Raw genomic sequence first — 21070 nt, forward strand, 5'->3', positions numbered from 1 at the left:
CTACAGGGGTTGTACTGAGAGCATCCTGAGCAGCTGCATCACTGCCTGGTTCGGAAATTGCAACATCTCAGATCGCAAGACCCTGCAGCGGATAGTGAGGTCAGCTGAGAAGATCATCGGAGTCTCTCTTCCTGCCATCACGGACATTTACACTGCACGCTGCATCCGCAAAGGAAACAGCATTATGAAGGACCCCATGCACCCCTCATTCAATCTTTTCGCCCTCCTGCTGTTTGGGAAAAGGCTCCAAAGCATTCGGGCTCTCACGACCAGACTATGTAACAGTTTCTTCCCCCAAGCTATCAGACTCCTCAATACCCGAAGCCTGGACTGACACCTTGCCCTACTGTCCTGTTTATTATTTACTGTAAATGCCTGCACTTTTTTTGTGCACTTTAAGCAGTTCTGTGTAGGTCTGTCATCTAGTATAGCTTTCTCTGTGTTGTTTTTTTACGTAGTTCAGTCTAGTTTTTTTGTACTGTGTCATGTAACACCATGGTCCTGAAAAACGTTGTCTCATTTTTACTATGCACTGTACCAGCAATTATGGTTGAAATGACAATAAAAGTGACTTGACTTGATCTCATCTGGCCCCGGCAACTTATCCAACTTGATGATTTCCAAAAGCTCCAGCACATCCTCTTTCTTAATATCTACATGCTCAAGCTTTTCAGTCTGTTGCAAGTCATCACTACAATCACCAAGATCCATTTCCATAGTGAATACTGAAGCAAAGTATTCATTAAGTACCTCTTCTATTTCCTCTGGTTCCATACACACTTTCCCACTGTCACACTTGATAGGACCTATTCTTTCACATCTTATCCTCCTGCTCTTCACATACTTGGAGAATGCCTTGGGGTTTTCTTTAATCCTGCCCACCAAGGCCTTCTCATGGCCCCTTCTGGTTCTCTTAATTTCATTCTTAAACTCCTTCCTGTTAGCCTTATAATCTTCTAGATCTCTAACATTACCTAGCTCTCTGAACCTTTTGTAAGCTTTTCTTGTTGACTAGATTTATTACAGCATTTGTACACCACAGTTCCTGTACATCACCATAACTTCCCTGTCTCATTCTACCTATGCAGAACTCAACACAAATATTCCCTGAACATTTGCCACATTTCTTATGTACTTTTCCCTGAGAACATCTGTTTCCAATTTAAGCTTCCAATTTCCTGCCTGATAGCCTCATAACTCCCCTTACTCCAATTAAACACTTTTCTAACTTGTCTGTTCCTATCTCTCTCCAATGCTATGGTAAAGGAGATAGTGATAATAATTCTATCTCCAAAATGTTCTCCCACTGAGAGATCTGACATCTGACCAGGTTCATTTCCCAATACAAAGTCAACTACAGCCTCTCCTTTTGTAGGCTTATCTACATATTGTGTCAAGAAACCTTCCTGAACACACCTAACAAACTCCACTCCATCTAAGCCCTTTGCGCTGGGAGATGCCAATTGATATTTGGGAAATTAAAATCTCCCATCACGAAACTCTGTTATTATTACACCTTTCCAGGATCTGCTTCCCTATCTGCTCCTCGATATCCCTGTTACTATTGAGCGGCCTATAAAAAACACCCAGTAAAGTTATTAACACCTTCCTGTTCCTAACCTCCACCCACAGAGACTCCATAGACAATTCCTTCCATGACGTCCACCTTTTCTGCAGCCATGACACTATCTCTGATCAACAGTGCCACGCCCCCACCTCTTTTACCTCCCTCCCTGTCCTTTCTGAAACATCTAAAACCCGGCACTTGAAGTAACCATTCCTGTCCCTGAGCCATCCAAGTCTCTGTAATGGCCAGCACATCATATCTCCAAGTACTGATCCACACTCTAATCTCACCGCTTTGTTCACAACACTCCTTGCGTTAAAATAGACACATCTCAAGCCTTCGGGCTGAACATGTCCCTTCTCTATCACCTGCCTATCCTCCCTCACACACTGTTTCCTGGCTTTCTCCGTTTGTGAGCCAGCCATTTCTTTCCCAGTCTCTTCAGTTTGGTTCCCACCCCACAATAATTCCAGTTTAATCTCTCCCCAGTAGCCTTAGCAAACCTCCCCGCCAGGATATTAGTCCCACTGGGATTTAAGTGCAAACCATTCTTTTTGTACCTGTTACACCTGCCCCAAAAGAGGTCCCAGTGATCCAGAAATCTGAATCCCTGCCCTCTGCTCCAAACCCTCAGCTATGCATTTATCCTCCATCTCATTCCATTCCTATACTCACTGTCACGTGGCACAGGCAGTAATCACGAGATCACTACCTTTGCAGTCCTGCTTCTCAACTTCCTTCCTAACTCCCTGTAGTCTGTTTTCAGGACCTCTTCCCTTTTCCTACTCGTGTCGTTGGTACCAATATGTACCACAAACTCTGGCTGTTCTCCCTCCCACTGCAGGATATCTTGGATGGGATCTGAAACATCCCGGACCCTGGCACCTGGGAGGCAAACTACCATCCGAGTTTCTTTCCTGCATCCACAGGATCGCCTGTCTAACCCCCTGACTATAGAGTCCCCTGTCACTGCTGCCTTCCTCTTCTTTTCCCTACCCTTCAAGCCAGAGGGCCAGACTCTGTGCCAGAGGCACGGCCACTGTTGCTTCCCCCAGGTAGGCTGTCCCCCCCCCCACCCCAACAGGAGTACTTACTGTCAAGGGGTACAGCCACAGGGGTACTCTCTCGTACCTGACTCTTCCCCTTCCCCTCCTGTCTGTCTCCCCCCCCAGTGTGACCACCTCCCTGTAACTCCTCTCTATCACCTCCTCACTCTCCCTGACCAGGCGAAGGTCATCGAGCTGCAACTCCAGTTCCCTAATGTGGTCCCTCAGGAGCTGCAGCTCAACACGCCTGGTGCAGATATGGCCGTCCGGGAGGCTGGGAGACTCCAGGACCCCCCACATCTGACACCGAGCACAGAACACCAGCCACACACACATACTACTTCCTTTCCGCAATTAACACAGTTAAACCTACCTCACCTCGTCCCGTTACCGTCTAAGCCGGTTGACCCAACGCCCTATCACTCTGCCGCCTCACTCCGCTGCCCGTTGGATATGGCGGTCTTCTTTTTAAAGTTTTCGCGCTCTACTGGATGACATCACGCGCTTGCGCAGTCCTGCCTCTCTTTTACCCCATATAGTAAAAACTACCTTCGCTCCTGAAATCAGCCATTCACCCGAAATCAACTATAGCTTGCCTGGCTTCGGCAATGTCGACAGCTGTAAACCCCTGAAAAGCATCCGCGAATTGGGGGCTCAATTTGTTCCACACTCCTTTCATATTTGACTGCTTCACTTCATCCCAAAAATCAGCACTATTTTTGATGGCATCATAGATGTTATAATCCCTCCAGAACTCCCTTAGGCTCATCACATCTTCTTGGGTAGCCCTGACTGCTTGTGAGAAGGTCTGCCGTAAATAATAGGCCTTAAAGGAGCCTATGACTCCCTGATCCATGGGCTGAAGTAGCGATGTGGTGTTGGGGGCTAAAAATACGACCTTTACATTGGGGTGAATGTCGTCTAAAGTACTTGGATGTCCGGGTGCATTGTCAAGCACAAGGAGAATCTTGAAAGGAATTTTCTTGGCCAAACAATAAAGTTCAACAGCAGGAACAAAATGGTTCAAGAATCAACCTTCAAAAATGGCAATTGTAACCCAAGCCTTTGAATTTGCCTTCCTAATAACGGGAAGAGATGCCATAATGATACGCTATATTATGGCGAAGTGCCCTCGGATTTAGGGAGCGATACACAAGCAAAGGCTTGAGCTTGAAATCCACGGATGCGTTACCCCCAAGCAATAACGTTAGTCTATCCTTCGATGCCTTATGCCCTGGTGCACTTTTTTCCTCTTTCGAAATGTAGGTCCTTTCAGGCATTTTTTCCCCCCAAAATAAGCCAATCTTGTCTACATTAAATATTTGGTCCGGCAAACAACCTCCCTCCTCAATAATTGTTTTAAACATGTCAGGAAAATCCCTCCCAGCATTTCCATCGGCACTCGCTGCTTCACCTTGCACTTTAATATCATGTAAATTTGCCCTCACTTAGAAACGATTGGACCCCTACTCGCAACAAATTCTTCATCACAATCACCTTCACTTGCTGTATGTGCAGCTTTTAAATCATTGAAAAGACTTGGAGCCTTTTCTTGCAGTAAAGTAAGGCTAACTGGAATATTAGGCTGATTTTGATGGTCTAACCAAATTATCAATAGCCTTTCCATTTTAATAATCAAACCACTGTGTTGCTTAGTAATAACCGTAGCTTTTATCAGGCCAGTGCCTTTCACATGCTCCATTATTCTCACTTTATCCTTTAAAATTGTTCCGATCATTGACCGACTATAGCCTAACGCTTTTCCAATGACCGATGGCATTTCACCTCTTTCCGATCGCTTTATTATTTTCACCTTATTTTCAATCGTGATCGTTTTCCTTTTCTTTGATCCATCACCAGCACGTGCATTGGATTTATGCTTCAGAAACATGGTAAATAAGAGAAAAAATTAAGCCAAATACAAAGTTACACGGTCAACACAGTGTTAATGACGACGTGATCAGATTTAAAATGGTGGACGGTGTTCTCCTTCCACAAGGCGACGAACTGCTGAAGCCGCGCAATGTTTTCATGAGCGTCACAACGTAGCGTGTGTGTTTGTTATTATGAACAATTGTATTTAACTTGAATTTTCAATATAATAGGTTTTATGGCAGGCCGTTCGTAAGTACAAGTTATTCGTTAAGTCGGACATTTGTAACTCGGGGACCGCCTGATCAAATTCAGGATTTTTTCTTTTTTTGATTTAGTATAGCAGATAGCCTTGAATAGAACTAAAAATCTATCAAGGAAGTACCAACAAGGTATGATGCTTGAAACAAATGAAGACACAGTACTGGTTCAGAGACAGCGAGAACAAAGGAGGGATTGAAATATCCAAAGGGTTCTATTGCAGGAAAAAAAGCAACATTCATGGCAGAATTCAACATCTTGAATTAACTAAAACTCAAAAATTGACTGAAACTCAAGGTAAAAGAGATAAAACGATTTACTGGAGAAAAGAAAAATAAACTATTTCCTTAAAAGGGCAAATCTCAAGCAAAGGAATACAGAAAGGCATAATTTTAAATGCTCTGGAATGAAGTCAAAAAGAGGTTTCTTCACAGAGAGTGCTGGATATACAAAAGCTTATCCAATCAACCTTCATCTTAAAACTATAGTATGCTTGCATCAGCAATTCAAGAAATGTGGATGTATCTGAATGCAGTTTGAAACCATGAGTCAAAAGCTATATGGTGTACAACAATGCCTCTCAAACAAAATCTCAGGTGTCATCAAGACAGGCTACAAAATAAAAGAAAATTGGATTGGTAACAGAAACAAGAGCTACAGTATTGTGAAAGATTTCTTGAACATTGTACATTGAGTTTCGCCAAGAGTTGGTTCCAGAACAAACAGCTTTTCTTAATGATACATCATTCAGATGTGGGTACAGAGGACATACTGTAATTTCCAAATTTAACCTTGAAATAAACAGTGAACTATGAGGGGGATTGTACTGTCAGAAAGCATGTGGAAAGAGGACCTTGAGTTCAAGACACATCACAGGGTCGCATTGCAATGCATTTGGCCAACCCTGCCCATACTGACCCTTTTGTACTAATCCCATCTCCCAGAACTTGGCTCATGGCCTTCTGTGTCCAGGCGATTCAAGTGCTCATCTAGTTGTTTGTGATTTAATTTTTGCCACTCGCTGTGTCGTACATGGACAACGCTCAAATTGAGCCTTAAGACATCATTGCCTTGTCCACTGAAGCATACAAGATGAGCATTTCAATTATGCCCCCTTTGACCCTCAATCTTTATTTGCGTGCCATAAGAAGTGTTCTGTCTGGGTGCATCACAGCTTGGTATGGTAACTGGTCTATCCATCACAGCATGAAATGACAGACAGTTGAGGACACAGCTCAGCACATTACAGAAACCAGCCTCCCTTCTGTCAGGCAGAAGTCACAAAAGCCTGGGTGCATGTACCACCAGCTGCAAGGTCAGCTTCTATCCTGCTGTTAGAAGACTTTTGAACAGATCCCTAGTATCATAAATGGACTTCTGATCTCAGAACTTGCCTTGTAATTGCCTTTCACCTTATTGCCTACAAGAAATGCACTTTCTCTGTAATACCTTATTCTGGACGACACCAACAGTATCCCAGAAATTCGAGTGTCAAGGAGCAGAAATGAGTGTAGTCACTATTACTAAGGATATGGTGCTTGGGAAGCTGAAAAGTCTGAAGGTAGACCTGGACCAGGTGGACTATATACCAGAGTTCTGAAAAGGAAGCTGAAGAGATTGTGGAGTAGTGGAACAGACAAGAGAAAATCTGCTGATGCTGGAAATCTGAGCAACACACACAAAATGCTGGAGGAACTCAACAGGCCAGGTAGCATCAATGGAAAAAAGCACAGTCAACGTTTTGGGCTGAGACCCTTCGGCAGGACTGCAGAAAAAAAGCTGAGGAGTAGATTTGTAAGGTGGGGGAAGGGGAGTGAGTAACACAAGGTGATCAGTCAGGACTATTGGATGGCTCTGAGCCTGTACTCACTAAATTTAGAATAATGAGGGGGAATCTCAGGCTACGTCCACACTATGCTGGATAAATCCATAACCGAAGCTTTTTCTCTTCATTTTTACCCTCCATCCACACTAAAACCGTATTTTCATCCCCCGAAACCGGAGCTTTTCAGAAACGCTTTCCAGGGTGGGTATTTTTGAAAAAGCCGCTCGAGCAGATCAGTGTGGACGGGGTAACCAGAAACTTCTGAAAATGCTGTCAGACGGCAGCGCGTTATTTCATTGTTTTCTTGAACGCAACCTAACAATTTCAAAACAGACGGCAATGAAACTGACGCCAGAAGAGTTAGAAATGTACTCACCAAATACTTTGACCCATAACTTACTGAATAAATAAGTATACTCACTTTGCCCTGTTTTCTGTCCTTGCTCGTATGAAGGTGGTTTACCTATTTATGCAAGTACTTCTCTGACAACAGATGTGTAACAGCCTAATGTAACATTGTATGGAAATACAAGATAACACTGATGCAGACATGTTTTATACATTTAACAAGGTGCTTTATTAATGCAACAGAGTTAGTCAGTTTTTCAATGTTCGTCGTCAGCCGGGTCATACAGTCCATGAACACCCTGTCGGTTGCCTCCGTACACTCTAGTATTTGTTTTTTTAAAAACTTTTAAGTTCTCCTGCATGAGAACCAACAGCTGCCCGTCATTTTAAGTTTTTCTAGTCTATAACTGCACAAACGCCCACTTTCACAGCGAGATTCAACACCAAACATGCTGCTTGTTTTCGGTAGATGTGTCCTGCGCATGCGCAGTAGGAGGAGATTCGCCGAAATCTCCGTTTCAATGTGGACGGAGATATTTTTAAAAACGCATAGTGTGGATGCCTATCGTTTTTCCGCAAAACCGGCATTTTTATAATTATCCAGTCTAGTGTGGATGTAGCCTCATTGAAACCTATTGAATACTGAAAGGCCTACATAGAGTGGATAAGGACAGGATGTTTCCTATTGTGGGAAAGTCTAAGACCAGAGGGCACAGCTAAAGAATACAAGGATGCCCCTTTAGATGGGGAGGAATTTCTTTAGCCATTGGGAATATTTAAAGTGGAGGTTGATAGGTTCTTGATTAGTCAGGTTTTCAAAGGTCATGGGAAGAAGGTAGTAAGGAATTGAGAGTGATAATAAATCAGGCATGATGGAATGGTGGAGCAGACTTGATTGGCCAAATGGCCTAAATCTTCTACTGTGTCTTATGTTCTATTATTATTGTTTTCCCTTGTATTACCTCTGTTGTAACGGCATGCAAAACAAAGTTTTCCACTGTATTTTGGTTTAACAATAAACTAATTTATCAATTTGGTCATCTGATGATGGGCAGTTTCCCATTAGTTCTGCAAATCTGCTCGTCACTGACCACATTGCTCCCCTACACTAACAGTTCGAGTTGAGACCCTAGGAAACCTCTTAGGAATCAACTCTGAATGGAAGCAGACATCAACGATTGAATGTACCTTGAAGAAATGCAACTATCCCACTGACTTGCAGGAGGTTTGGGCCAAAGATGTTCAAAATGGAGATGGAATCGTGGGTTGATATTAAGAACCAGAAGGCTGTGAATCAGGGCACACAGAAGCCTGGCATACTTGGTAGAAAAAGACCTGACTTCACAAATGACCCATCTTGGTACAGAGTTTCAATCATTTCTTCCCTCCCACAGATACTGCTCGACCCACTGAATTCTGCATGCATGTTATTTATTACCATGTCAGCCACCTGCTCCATAATGGCTAAGACTTCAGTTCCCATTGACTCATTAATTGCAAAATAGAAAACCACAAAACTGGATTGTGAACTAGTCATTTCAATCCAGAGAGACTGGCGAAGCAGTAGTAGACTTCAAGAGACATGGACAGGAATGGATATGGCAAATAAAACTTAATGCAGACACAGTCATGGTAGGAAGGATGAGAAGAGGCAATTAAACTAGCAGGTACAGGGTACAAGAACAGAGATCTAAGAATTAACACGAGAGACAGCAGATGCTAGAACCTGAAGTAAAAATCTGCTAGAGGAACTCAGCAGGACAAGCAGCGTCTGCAGGGGAGGTGGGAGTTGGGGGGGGGGGTGTTGCTGGAAGAGGGAAAGAGTTGCTGTTTCTGGCTAAACCCTGCATTAGGACTGACACAAGAATGTGTGTGCAGGACAAGTCAAAAAATAATTATAAAAGTAGGATTTTGGTTTTGAAACATAAATCTATAGAATTGGTAATGTATTGGTTAGCACAATGCTTTATAGTACAAGTGACCCAGGTTCAATTCCCAACACTGCCTGTAAGGAGTTCATACATTCTCCCTGTGATAGCGTGGGTTTCCTCCCACAGTCCAAAGTCGTACTGGTTGGTAGGTTAAATGGTCATCGTTAATTGTCCTGTGATTAGGCTAGGGTTAAAAAAATTGGAGGTTTACTGGGTGGTGCAACTCACAGGGTCAAAATGGACTACTCTGTGCTGTATATCAATAAATACGTAGGTAAATAAGGAAATCAATTAACTTTTATAAAATAGTGACTCAGTAAAGCAGCTAACATTATCAAAGACCCCACCTACCCAGAACATCCATTCTTCTCCCCTTCCACTGGGCAAAAGATACAAAAGCCTAAAAGCACATACCACGAAATTCAAAGACAGCTTCTATACTGCTGATACAAGACTGTTGAATGCACCTCTTGTATGACAAGATGGACTCTTGACCTCACGACCTACCTCACCATGCCCTCACGTGATATTGTCTGCCGGCACTGCATTTTCGCTGTCACTGGAACATCACATTCTGCATTGTTATTGTTTTTGTCCTAGTACCAACTCGATCCGCTGATGTGACAAAGTGATCTATGTGCATGGCATGCAAAACTTCTCACTGTACCTCAGGACATGTGAGAACAATAAACCCATTTACCATCGGGTTGCTAAATTAGTCACTGTAAATTTTCCTGGTGTGCAGGCAAGTGGTAGAACAAGAGAGAATCAATAGGAGTTAGTATAGACCAGATGGGCTGAAAGGTCTGTTTCTGTACTTTTCTTTGATTCTATGAGTTTGGGAATAATATTAAATGCAATAAATGCAGAAGTACCAAAATGAGTATGCATAGACTCAATGGGCCGAAGTGTCTATTTACATACTGTATCCCTATGGCTCCATTTGCTTGCTCACAAATAATATTGTGAAGCCACGAGATGTGAAAATAAGAGGATAATAACAGAAAGCAGATGGTTTGAGAATATACTATTACCAGATGTTGTGACTGAACAGATGTGGTAGGCTTTTAATTTTCTAATTCTGTGATTGTATTGAACAGAAGCACAAATAATATCCACACTTGAGCAGGAATCTAAATTAACACAGCAGCTTGAAGCCTGAAATGAAAACAGAAAATCCTGGCAAAACCTGTGGAAAGATAAAAATAAGGTTAAAAGCTTATAGATTTAGTAGTGTAAGGTTCCCCCCCCCCCATTGATTCAGTTAACTTCAGCAGCACCATGAAGCATCACTGACATGTTCTCTCCCTACCGTTGCTGCCTGACCTGCTCTTTGTTTCCAACAGGTTTCTGTTTCTTAAAATCTTAATGCACATTGGTTTTCCTGTTACTTTATTTATTGTTTGAGATACATAACATAACATAAGAACATAAGAGATAGGAGCAGGAGTAGGCCAATCGGCCCCTCAAGCCTGCTCCGCCATTCAACAAGATCATGGCTGATCCAATCTTAACTCTAGTTTTCACCGAATCCCACAAGGCAACAGTGCCAACCAACAGGGCACCATGCCGCCCATTTTATTTTATTATTCATCCCGCCCAAACCCATGTGATCACCTGGGGAAAAAAAACCGAGTTGCCAATTGAGGAGAAAAAAATCTGGAAAATTCCTCTCCGACCCATCCAGGCTATCGAAAACTGGTCCAGGAGATCACATGGCTGATCTAAACCTAGCCTCATGTCCACTTACCTGCTCGCTCACCGTATCCCCTAATGCCATTTTTATCCAGGAAAATGTCTATCTCTGTTTTGAATTTATTGAGTGTAGTAGCTTCCACAGCTCTCTGGGGCAGTAAATTCCACAGCCCCACTACCCTCTGAGTGAAGAAATTTCTCCGCATCTCAGTCCTGGAATTAGCATGGATTAGGTCCTTCAAGCCACACTGTCCAGCAATCTCCCCCTGATTGAACCCTAGCCTAAATCACAGGACAATTTACAATGACCAATGAATCTATTAACCGGTATCTGGACTGTGGGAGAAAACTTCTGTGATCACAGGGAGAGCATATAGGCGGCAGTGGGAATTGAACCCAGGTCGCCCATACTGTAAAGTGCCACCTCAAGCAAACAGGCATCAAATGCGGATAGAATTCAACTAGTCAAGCAGCATGGGTGAAAGAGAAGCCAATCGATGTGACATTCCTGTTTGTGTTTCAGATTCCAGCATCCACAAGTTTCATTTGATTTTCCCCACACTTCTCAAATCCTGTGTACAACATCAAGCAAAGTTTGTTTATTGATGCAAGTGGTGGAAGCAGTTGGAGAATGAGGTCCTGATGTTGCATCTCAATCTGAAACATCAACAATTCCTTTTGCCCTGTAGAAGCTGCTCAACCCCACTGATCCTCCAAGTTTCTGATTTTTTTGCTTGAAACAAGGTTGAAATCACACCAGGGGGCGCCAAATACCCACTGTGCAGCTATAGTCAACACAACATTTTAAAATATTAACCAGTAGCCATAACTACAATAATGTAAAATACTCCATTTCTTAAAATTTCAAATTTGCTTCATCATTATAGCATATCTTGCTGAAAGAAAAAATGCTCTAAAATCTGCAGGAAGTTCCTTATTTATTACATACATAAGTGTTTTACTTCCTATCTTTGGTTCTACTCTAAGCTGAGTAACTATTGCAATAGTGAGCACGTTTGCAAAAATGCAGAAGCTAGCATTTCTGATTTCCCTCTTCTTCAGCAGCCATGTTTGGTGGGTGTATAAAAACTGTGAGAAAACAGACAATTTCACTTATCCACTTTCAATACTTAGATCCACTTGATTTCAACCCAACCTCAAAAATCAAAAGAAATGATATCTCAGTCAGTAACCTGCTTGCTAATACAGATTCTGGACTAAGAGGATTAGCAGTTTGTTTTTAGGGTTACTCAATTTTTGAATGCAACTTTAATATAATAAATGCTTTATTTAAATAAAACTTGTGCTATGGAACTATTACAGTTAAGAAGATAATTTTACCTTGGATCAATTTAAACCTGCCAACAGTACTAATGAAAATGAAAGTACCGGTAATTGATTAGAGGGTTGAAATTTGCATAACCATCTTCAGCACTGCCGGTGCAATTCCTTGACAAGTCACTTTAATGTGAAGCAAAGTTTTTCTGCCACAGATTTACAAAGTGGAATACAATTCTTTGAATGCATTAAAATACCGCCCCCTTCCCTGCTTCCCACACCCCTCCCTCCCAGCCCTCCCACTAGAGCTCTAGGCTGCCCAGCAACAGATTAAGGCAACTAACTGAGCAAGTGACCAGGCCCAGGTCAGTCACAAATATAAAAAAATGAATCAGTCCCTGGTTACTCTCCTCTTCTCCTTTCCTTTTTCTTCTCCATCCCCACCTACCACACCAAATCTGACACCTCTGCCTCATAATACTTTCTCTAAACAGCCTTTTCCAACCTCTGCCCAGATTTCCCTCAATCATCTTTCCTGCCCCCGTCCATCAACTTACTCATCACTTCAGCAACATTGAACTGAATTACTGACACTCACCAGTCCTTCTCTAGTGTTCAGATTTCTTTTTAAAATACAGGTGACTTTTTAAAATTTGTTTAAATGCTCCTTACAGGAAATTAAAATATTTTTAAAAATATTATTCATGGTTTATGTTAGGCATTTCTTCTATTCTGTGTAGAGCAACAGTAGGTTGCATCACTATGCCAACCATTCTAATGGCATGCTTCCCCCACATCGTGTTTACAATGTGAGGAATGCATTGCAGAGCCAAGACAATGAACATGAGAATTATTCATTTTGCTTCACCTTTTGCCTGGTGATTCATTACGAGGAAGTTCAAGCATATTTGATACACAGCTTCAAGCGTCCCCAGTTCAACGCACAAAACTCCAGCTACCTTCCTGTCCCAGAAATTTTAAACTGGATTAGTGCCCTTCGAGATTGCCTGGCTTTCAAGTTGGATGCATTCAGACCAGTGCCCAAGAACATGTCGGAGAGGCTGGTGACACCAGCTGTCTCCTGTGACCCTGCTGATATTAGTCAGCACTTATCTCTAACCTCTGAAAAGCATTTTAGGAAATGAAAAAGACTGAAAGAAAATCTGGCCTTTAAAACTTCCTGCTTTATTATTAATTTATATACATTCACTGGTCACTTTGTTAGGTACCTCCTGGACCTAATTAAAGTGGCCACTGAGTATATGTTCATGGTCTTTTGCTGTTGTAGCCCGTCCATTTCCGTGTTTGATGTGTTGTGCATTCAGAGATGCTCTTCTGCACACCACTGTTGTAATGTGGGGTTATGAGCTAACGGTGCCTTCCTGTCAGTTTGAACAAATTGGCCATTCTCCAGAGTGGCTCCTGGACCCCAGGTTGGAAACCCCTGCTCCAGAGATTGTTCCAAGGAGATCAGCAGATCCAAGATAGTCAAACAACCTCATCTGGCACCAACAATAATTACACCGTCAAAGTCACTTAGATCTCATTTCATCCCCATTCTGATGTTTGGTCTGAACAAATCACCATGTCTGCATGCTTATATGCCTTTGAGTTGCTGTCACATGATTGGCTGATTAAATATTTGTATTAAAGTTTCAGTGTACAAAGTAGCCACTGAGTACATAAAAGAGTTGCAAATAATTTGCTCTGATGGTTGAGAGATCTTCCAGATGAAGCCACAAAGATCAGCATTTATTGTCCATTCCTCAGCCTGAAGAGCAAGGTGGTTTCACAATGGTGAGAACCAATGCTGTTTGAGTCATGTATCTCTGTAGATGGATGCGGAATCCCAGGATTATAACCAAGCAATATTGAAGGAGCAGAAAATCCTACAGTCTATGAAGAGCAGTCTGCGATCAAGAGGAATGTTGTATTTTCCCCATTCAGGAATGGCTTCCTTTGTAAACACTACATAAAAAGATTAATTCATAGGATGTATCTTAGGGAAAAGGCTGTAAAACAGACAACATGGACTGATCTCTCTCCTGCTCTCATTCATGGCTGGTACATCCTGAAAAAAGATTTCACTCTGCACTGTTATAATATTATTGAGTAAACCCCCACAGAATGTCAATCTCAGGATCGGATAACATGCACAATGCTCCTCATGAGAAGAGCACCAGACGAGGAGATGGCTGGGTGTTTACTGGAAGCAAGTCCTTTTGGGGAACTTCCATAATCTTGGGAAAATCATGTGAAGGATAATCATGTGAAAAGTCGGCATCTGAAACTGACTGACTTGAACAGATAGAAAAACAAGCTTAAAGCTCCATCCTTTCCCTTCCTATAACATGCATTTTATGTCTCGCAGCACTCCTCCAGGGTATAGCCTTCAACCATTCAGCTGAACGCCACAATCATATCTGCTTCAACCACGACCCCAGGCATCTACCACTGTTTGAAACAAAATTAGCCTTGCATGTCTTAAACTTTCACCTCTCACCTTTTATGTACGCTCTTTCTTATTTAACACTTCTGTCCTTGGGGGGGGCGGGGTGGAGGGGAAAGCTTGTCTGTCTTTCATAATCTTATAAACTTCTGTCAGGTCTCCGACACTCCAGAGAAAACAACCCAAGTCTATCTAAGTCACAAGAGATGCTGGAAATCTTGAGTCACACATACAAAACGCTGGAGGGCCTCAGCAGGTCAGGTGACAACTGTGGAGGTTGAAGAACAGTCAACGTTTCGAGCCGAAACTTCACCATTCAGATGAAAAATCTCAGCCCGAAACATTGACTATTCATTTCCCTCCATAAATGCAGCATGACCTGTAGAGTTCCTCCAGCAGTTATATGTGTGTTAGCCAAGCTTGTATACTAAAATCCAGGCAGCATTCCAGTTAATCTCTTCACCCTTTTCAAAAACTCAACATACGCCAAGTATGATCTAGCTGCAACACGACTTCCTGACTCATACTCAATGCACTGTCCAATGCTCTCTCTACCACCTTATCTATTTATATGACCATTTTCAGTGAGTGATGAACCTATAAATCCTTCAGAAATATACTAAATTTGTAAAATGTGTTTTGTAAACATTAATTCTTTGTCTTGTTACCAACTACTCAAATGTATTTAAATATACAAGTGGTTCATTGTTTTCCCATATTCAAAGATCTGATTCTTTTTTTAAAAAGTGCACAGGTGGCTATATTGCAGTGGCAACACACCAAGGTCCAGTCACTTCATGCTTATCCAGAGATGACTTTGCATTTTGACAGCCCAGTACAATATAGCCACTAGACCTTAAAATGTAACTTCACACCAAAGTTTTCTCAAAATAAACCCTGTGAATGCACCAGTCCTCTGGGTGAAACTCAACGATTCACACTCACAAATTGAACGGCAAAATTATAAAAGCTCCAACATTAGGGGAACAAAATCAGAATGTCAGCAGTCACACTCTCACTCTATTGCTTCCTTAGCCCATCTACCCTAATCCAGTCTGACAGCTATTGCCACAATTTATCTCCTCATAACAAAGAAACTTCTGACTTGAATGTAAATTTTCTTTATAATAAGTAAGGCCTCCAAATGGGGAGTGCCTTTTTATTTAAAAAAATATCTCATAATGAAAGGGATTTGATACATCTGAATAGTTTTGTATGATCTATTTTTAATGCACATTTTAAAACTTTTATGAATGCAGCACCCTAGGCAACCACTTCCTCTCCAAAATGAAAGCGGAGCAACTGGTTAGTTAGCTAAGTTTACGGGAAAAAAAAGTTATTTTTATAAAAAGATAGTGGGGGGGGGGGTGGGTTTACTCTGTGCTATTTGCTTTAAGTTTAAAAAAAATAAGTTTGGCAGTTATAGTGTTCAACTGAGTACTTTCACAAACGACAGGCTGTGGAGGGTTGGTTGTAATTGTGTCCAGTGCGTGGTGCAGTAGGCGTGACTGAAACTCAGGTACCCTTAATGAAAACTGATGCTCAAAAAAAAAGGGGAAGTGCTGATTGCCGGTAGCCAGCATGGGGCTGCCCAGCCCATGAGTGACTCTGCGTTTTCTCACCCATTCATAAAGGCATTTGCAGAACAGGATTGAGTGCCTGCTGCAGTTTGGGACATTTCTGGCCAGGGCTAATTTCAAAAGAAAAACCCTTGAACTGATGAACCGCCAGATTCACGCAGCTCACCAACAGCATCCTCCTGCTCGCTGACGCTGACAACAGATGCGCTTTATTGAACCTTACTGTGGGAATGACTTCTGCGAGGCTTTCAACTAGTATGGAGTGAAGTCAAAACAAACCTTTTGAAATCACATTCGGTGCTTCCCATTATCAAAGGTTGCCTACCAGAGAGAATTCATTTGCCAGATTCATTGGGGAGGACCACAATTCGTATTGCTTTTTCCAAAACACCAATAAACACAACTGAATGTATTATGGCAAGTCTGCTCCATGGATAACTGAGGAACAGAAAGAGAAGTCAAACCAACTGCCCCAAACTGAACCTACACTTTAAGTGTACCACTAAATTATTTCTTCAGCAGTTTCCTTCCTCAAAATTCAATATATTGCCACACAGATGTCAGGGATGTTTATAGCAGTACTGCCAACATACTGTTGGAAGAATATCATTGGCCACTCTGTATTGTAGATGAGGAGTTCCCAAAATTTATTTTTATGTCATGGACCCCTACTTTTAAGCAAAATGATAAAGAAATGTTTTATGTTGTCTCAGGAGCCTAGAATTTCAGGATAGAATTTTTTTTTTAAACTTACAGCAACTAAATGGTTAGAAAATACATCATGAGCAGAGAATGGATCTTCCTGTGCATTCTGGCCAGAAGGTGGCCGGTTACACCAATCCCGTTTTATCCTCCCCACATTTCCATCAACAACACACGACAATTTTCAATTAATCAAAGTTGAACAGCTTTGTGATGTGGTAGGAACGTAGTAGTCACAAGGAGAGCATGCAAACTCCACACAGACAGCACTAGAGGTCAGGATCAAACTGAGGCAGTAAGGCAGCAGCTCTACAAACTGTGCTTCCCCATCTAGCAGAAGGCGGCAGTAAACGTTTGGAACACAGACACAACAATGTTAAAAATTTATATCAGAAGTCAATTATATTTTTGATTCACAAAAAATCTTACGTGACAACTGTGGTATGTAGAGATAGCTCATAGATCACCTGTGATCTTTTCAACAGCAGTACTGCCTCAAAGTCTGAATGGTCTTATTTAAATAAATTTAAACTCTGGAGAACAGAACACAGGTGTGTGGAAGCTGGACTGTAGGTGGAGCAATCCAGCAGTGATACGAACCTTATAAAGGCAGCTGTACATGGATTTTACATTAATGCCATTATAGAACAGGATCCAGAGCAAACATGTATAAAACAAAAATTATGATGAGATTTGCTGGAATTAATAATGACTGAAGTAGGCACGCGAGCCATTAACTGCAACTCGGCCTTCTTTATTGACCACAAAACTCTTTACTAAGGGGCCAACTGAATAGAATTGATCATGCTTGTGACTGCATACATCTGTAAGCAATTTGGGCTTCCATGTGTGTACAGATAATTAATGTTGGTAAGGATCATTCGTTGAAAAGCAGTAAATGTCCCTTTAAGAACTGAGTGCACTATGTGGCGTTTCCTTGACACATGACTTTGAGAATGATTGCCATCATTTAAAAAGGATTTTCTGCTCTTAGCTTTAATCTGACTTTGCATTTGTAGGTGAAGTACCCCACAGACGCTACAGTTAGTCTTGCAAAACTTGCAATTCAGCATTTTCTGAAAACACTTGTGACAAAGACGTACAATATCTGCACATTCTTTGTCTAATATTAATATTCTTTGCAGCTGATAATGTATTTAAGGATAAACAGGTCAAAGATTGACACACAAGGGTAAATGAGTATGTATTACCACGCAGAGGCAATAGATTATTACAATGCTGTATCTCACAGCAGGAAATCTCTTGACTTTGGGGCTTAGTACGGTTGCTCAAATACCGAGGCAATTTCTTTCCTTTCCACTGATGCACGTAGAATCAAAAGAAAACTTCAGTGGTCATGAACGTCCAGGTGCAAGATCCAAGCCCACATTGTAACGTGTGTCCAAGCTTGAATTACCGGCTTTAATGCTGACTAGCTTTATCATTGTGATGCATGCTTAAGAGTGAGCAAGTGATCAGTCCTCTGCTCTTTAGTAACCTTTTAATTAGTGTCAGTGATGCCTAGCAACAGGCTGGACTAATGTTGCTCAAGAGGTCAAATAAAACCATAAGATACACAAGCAGAGTTAGGCCATCAGGTCTGCTCCACCATGGCTGACTTATTACCCCTCTCAACCACATTGTCCTGCCTTCTCCCAGTAACATGGCCAAACTTCCCTCAATATACTACAGCCCACCTACAACCCTTTGCAATAAAACTCCAACATTTTCAACCACACTTGAAGGGTCAAATCACCACCCAGTTTGTACATAAAACCAATTGAAATAACTGTGTTGTGCTGCAAGCCAAGGTTGTGTGGTCTGAACTTTATATGAAACATCCCTCAAGGAATATACAAAGCTTTCCAGTCATGCAAAGAATGTAACCAAGGAATTATATAAATGCGATGTAATTCATCCGGTTTAGTATGTATAGTGATAGTTAGAAACATTTGCAATTACTTTTTTTTCTTTTTGGCTTGGTATCCTTAAGTGCTTTTAGGAGACAAAACAGCAGATTATTGCCATTATTATAATCTGAAAAGCAACAGCTATCATCAACACACTCCAATTTGGCTTCAAATGACAAGAAATATTTATACTAAGCGTTCGTTTCAGGTTTGCACAGAACAACTTTACCGATAGCTACTCTGCTCTCTGTTGCAATTTAACTAGAAAGATGTTGGGCAGCTTTTTGCCTCAGGTTATCTTAACCAATTAAAACGTGCTAGATTTTTTTTTAAATTCTTTGAATTTTTGAAAAAGAAACAGGAAGCTTTGTTACAACTTCGCTGCTCTCACTGCACCACACACACTTCCTCTACAGAAACTCAACCAGCACTGTGAGAAATGATTCCTTCAATAACTCAATGATTAAAAAGTTAATTATCGAGGTTGGATTCTCACAGAAATTTGGCAGGTTACGGTTTATGTGTATGGGCCAGAGAAATGCAGACCACTTACCTCTACTGCTCGAAGCAACAACGTGAAAAGTGATTTTAAATGAAATTAGTACTAATAATTACCCAACTAACAATACATTGCATTTTATACACTGGCGCAAAATTCCTTTTCATTTTATACGACTCAAGATAGAAACACAATTTCTGGTCCAGGCAAGAGGGAATATTGTCACTTACCTTTGAAGAAACTTTCTCCCCCCCTGACATGTTCTTGGAATCGATGTTCCCCATTTACGTCCCGTCCCTTCAGTGACAGCTGCTCTCCTCTCAGCAACTCGTACAAGTTGAACGAACCCCCTCATTTCGTTCTTCCCCTCCCTCCCATTCGTCTCCTTTTCCTCACAAGAAATGTCTTTCTGTCCCCCCCCTCACAGTCTCAGTCCGTTCTGTGTTACAGGCTGGTCTCTGAGCAGCAGTTGCCTGTACACCGTCAGGCAGTTACAGGCTCCTGGCGGCCACGCCCCCTGTCGGCGCGGGCACGCGCTCTCCTCCGAACCGCCTCCCCCCCCCCCCACCACCACCCCGTGCGCGCGCGGAGGGTAGGCGCGCACTGCGATGGTGGTGGGTGTGGCCGAATGGCAACTGGCAGTGGGGTTGCCATTGCCTTCGAAGGACTTGGGGTGTCCAGTACACTCACCCCAGTCAACAACTTATGAGTAGCACCCTATAGCCCAAAAGTGGACCCCTGGTCCATCTACACCAGTCACACTTGACTGCATTCTTCCATCTCCTGCTTATTTAACTGTCTTTAAATGTAGTTTTAAAATCTGATTCCAGAACCTTCTCTGGTATTGTGTTCCAGGGTACCAACCATGTTAAAAAAATATATACACATAAGAACCCTTTATTTATTGGGGTACAGTGCAGAATGGGCCCTTCCAGCTTCGTCGTCTAGAAATCCCTGATTTAACCCTAGCCTAACGATGGAGCAATTCACAATGACCAATTAAACTACTAATGGGTACGTCTTTGGACTGTGGGAGGAAACCAGAGCACCTGGAGGAGATCCACAAGGTCATGGGGAGAACGTACAAACTCATTACAGGCAGCGGCGGGAATCGAACCCAGGTCACCTGTACTGTAAAGTGTTGTACTAACCACTATCTACCAGGGAAGACAGCCCCAGTTGATTGAACTTCTGCGCATAACGAAATCCCTCCAATTTGAGCAACATCCTGGTGAATCTCCCTGGCACTCTCCAGTGCAACACATTGTTCCTATAGCGTGGCCAACAGCACTGCACACACGCTATTCTAAGTGCAGACTAACCAGAATTTTGTGAAGTTGCAAGCCACTCTCTACAGGTAACCGATGTGTCCACTTGAGATGGCCAGCTACAACAGAGTTGTATCATTGCTGTACAACGCAAGCACGATGCGGCAACTCATGTCTGAGTTATAACTTTGTCACTTCTCTCGCAATTTTTGTCAGGACTCAAGTCTCACAAAAATACACTGCTGATGCTCCGCAGGGAAGTCACACAGCACAGAAACAGGCCCTTCAGCCCAACCTGTCCATGCTGACCAAAATGTCTATCCAACTTTGTCCCACTTGCCTGCATTAGTTCCAGATTCCTCTTCACCTTCTCCGTCCATGTATCCGGAAAAAGCTCCTTTAAACACGGCACGGTAGCATAGCGGCTAGCATAACACTTTACAGCGCCAGCGACCTGTGTTCAATTCCTGCCACTGCCTGTGAAGAGTCCGTGCTTTCACCCCACACCAGGGGCTCCTATTTCCTCCCGCGTTCCAAAGGCGTATAGGTCAGTAAGTTGCGGGCATGTTGTGCTGGCACCAGAAGCATGGCAGCACTTGTGGACAGCTCCCAGCACATCCTCGCACTGTGTTGGTGGTTTTGACGTGAACAATGCATTTCCCTGTATGTTCCGCTGTTTTGATGTTCATTTGATAAACAAAGCTAATCTTTATTATCTTTAACACTGCAATTGCGCCCACCTCTCCAGCTTCCTCTGGCAGCTCATTCTATGTACCTACCACCCTCTGCTGCTCACCAGGTCCCTTTCTCTTCTCACTATAAACCGATGCCCTCTAGCT

At 42.4% G+C, this 21070-nt stretch overlaps 1 long non-coding RNA gene across 3 annotated transcripts in view; it reads right to left on the reverse strand.

Moving 5' to 3' along the window:
* LOC140733106 (uncharacterized) overlaps window positions 1–19362 on the reverse strand; it is a 539087-nt gene extending 519725 nt beyond the window's left edge. For all 3 annotated transcript variants that reach the window (XR_012100227.1, XR_012100225.1, XR_012100226.1), the window contains exon 1: window positions 19194–19362. This is a non-coding gene — a long non-coding RNA (uncharacterized lncRNA). The remainder of the gene's footprint in view (window positions 1–19193) is intronic.
* Between the last annotated feature and the right edge of the window lie 1708 nt (window positions 19363–21070).

The sequence above is a fragment of the Hemitrygon akajei genome, chromosome 9 (genome assembly GCF_048418815.1).
Source record: "Hemitrygon akajei chromosome 9, sHemAka1.3, whole genome shotgun sequence".
NCBI lineage: Eukaryota > Metazoa > Chordata > Chondrichthyes > Myliobatiformes > Dasyatidae > Hemitrygon > Hemitrygon akajei.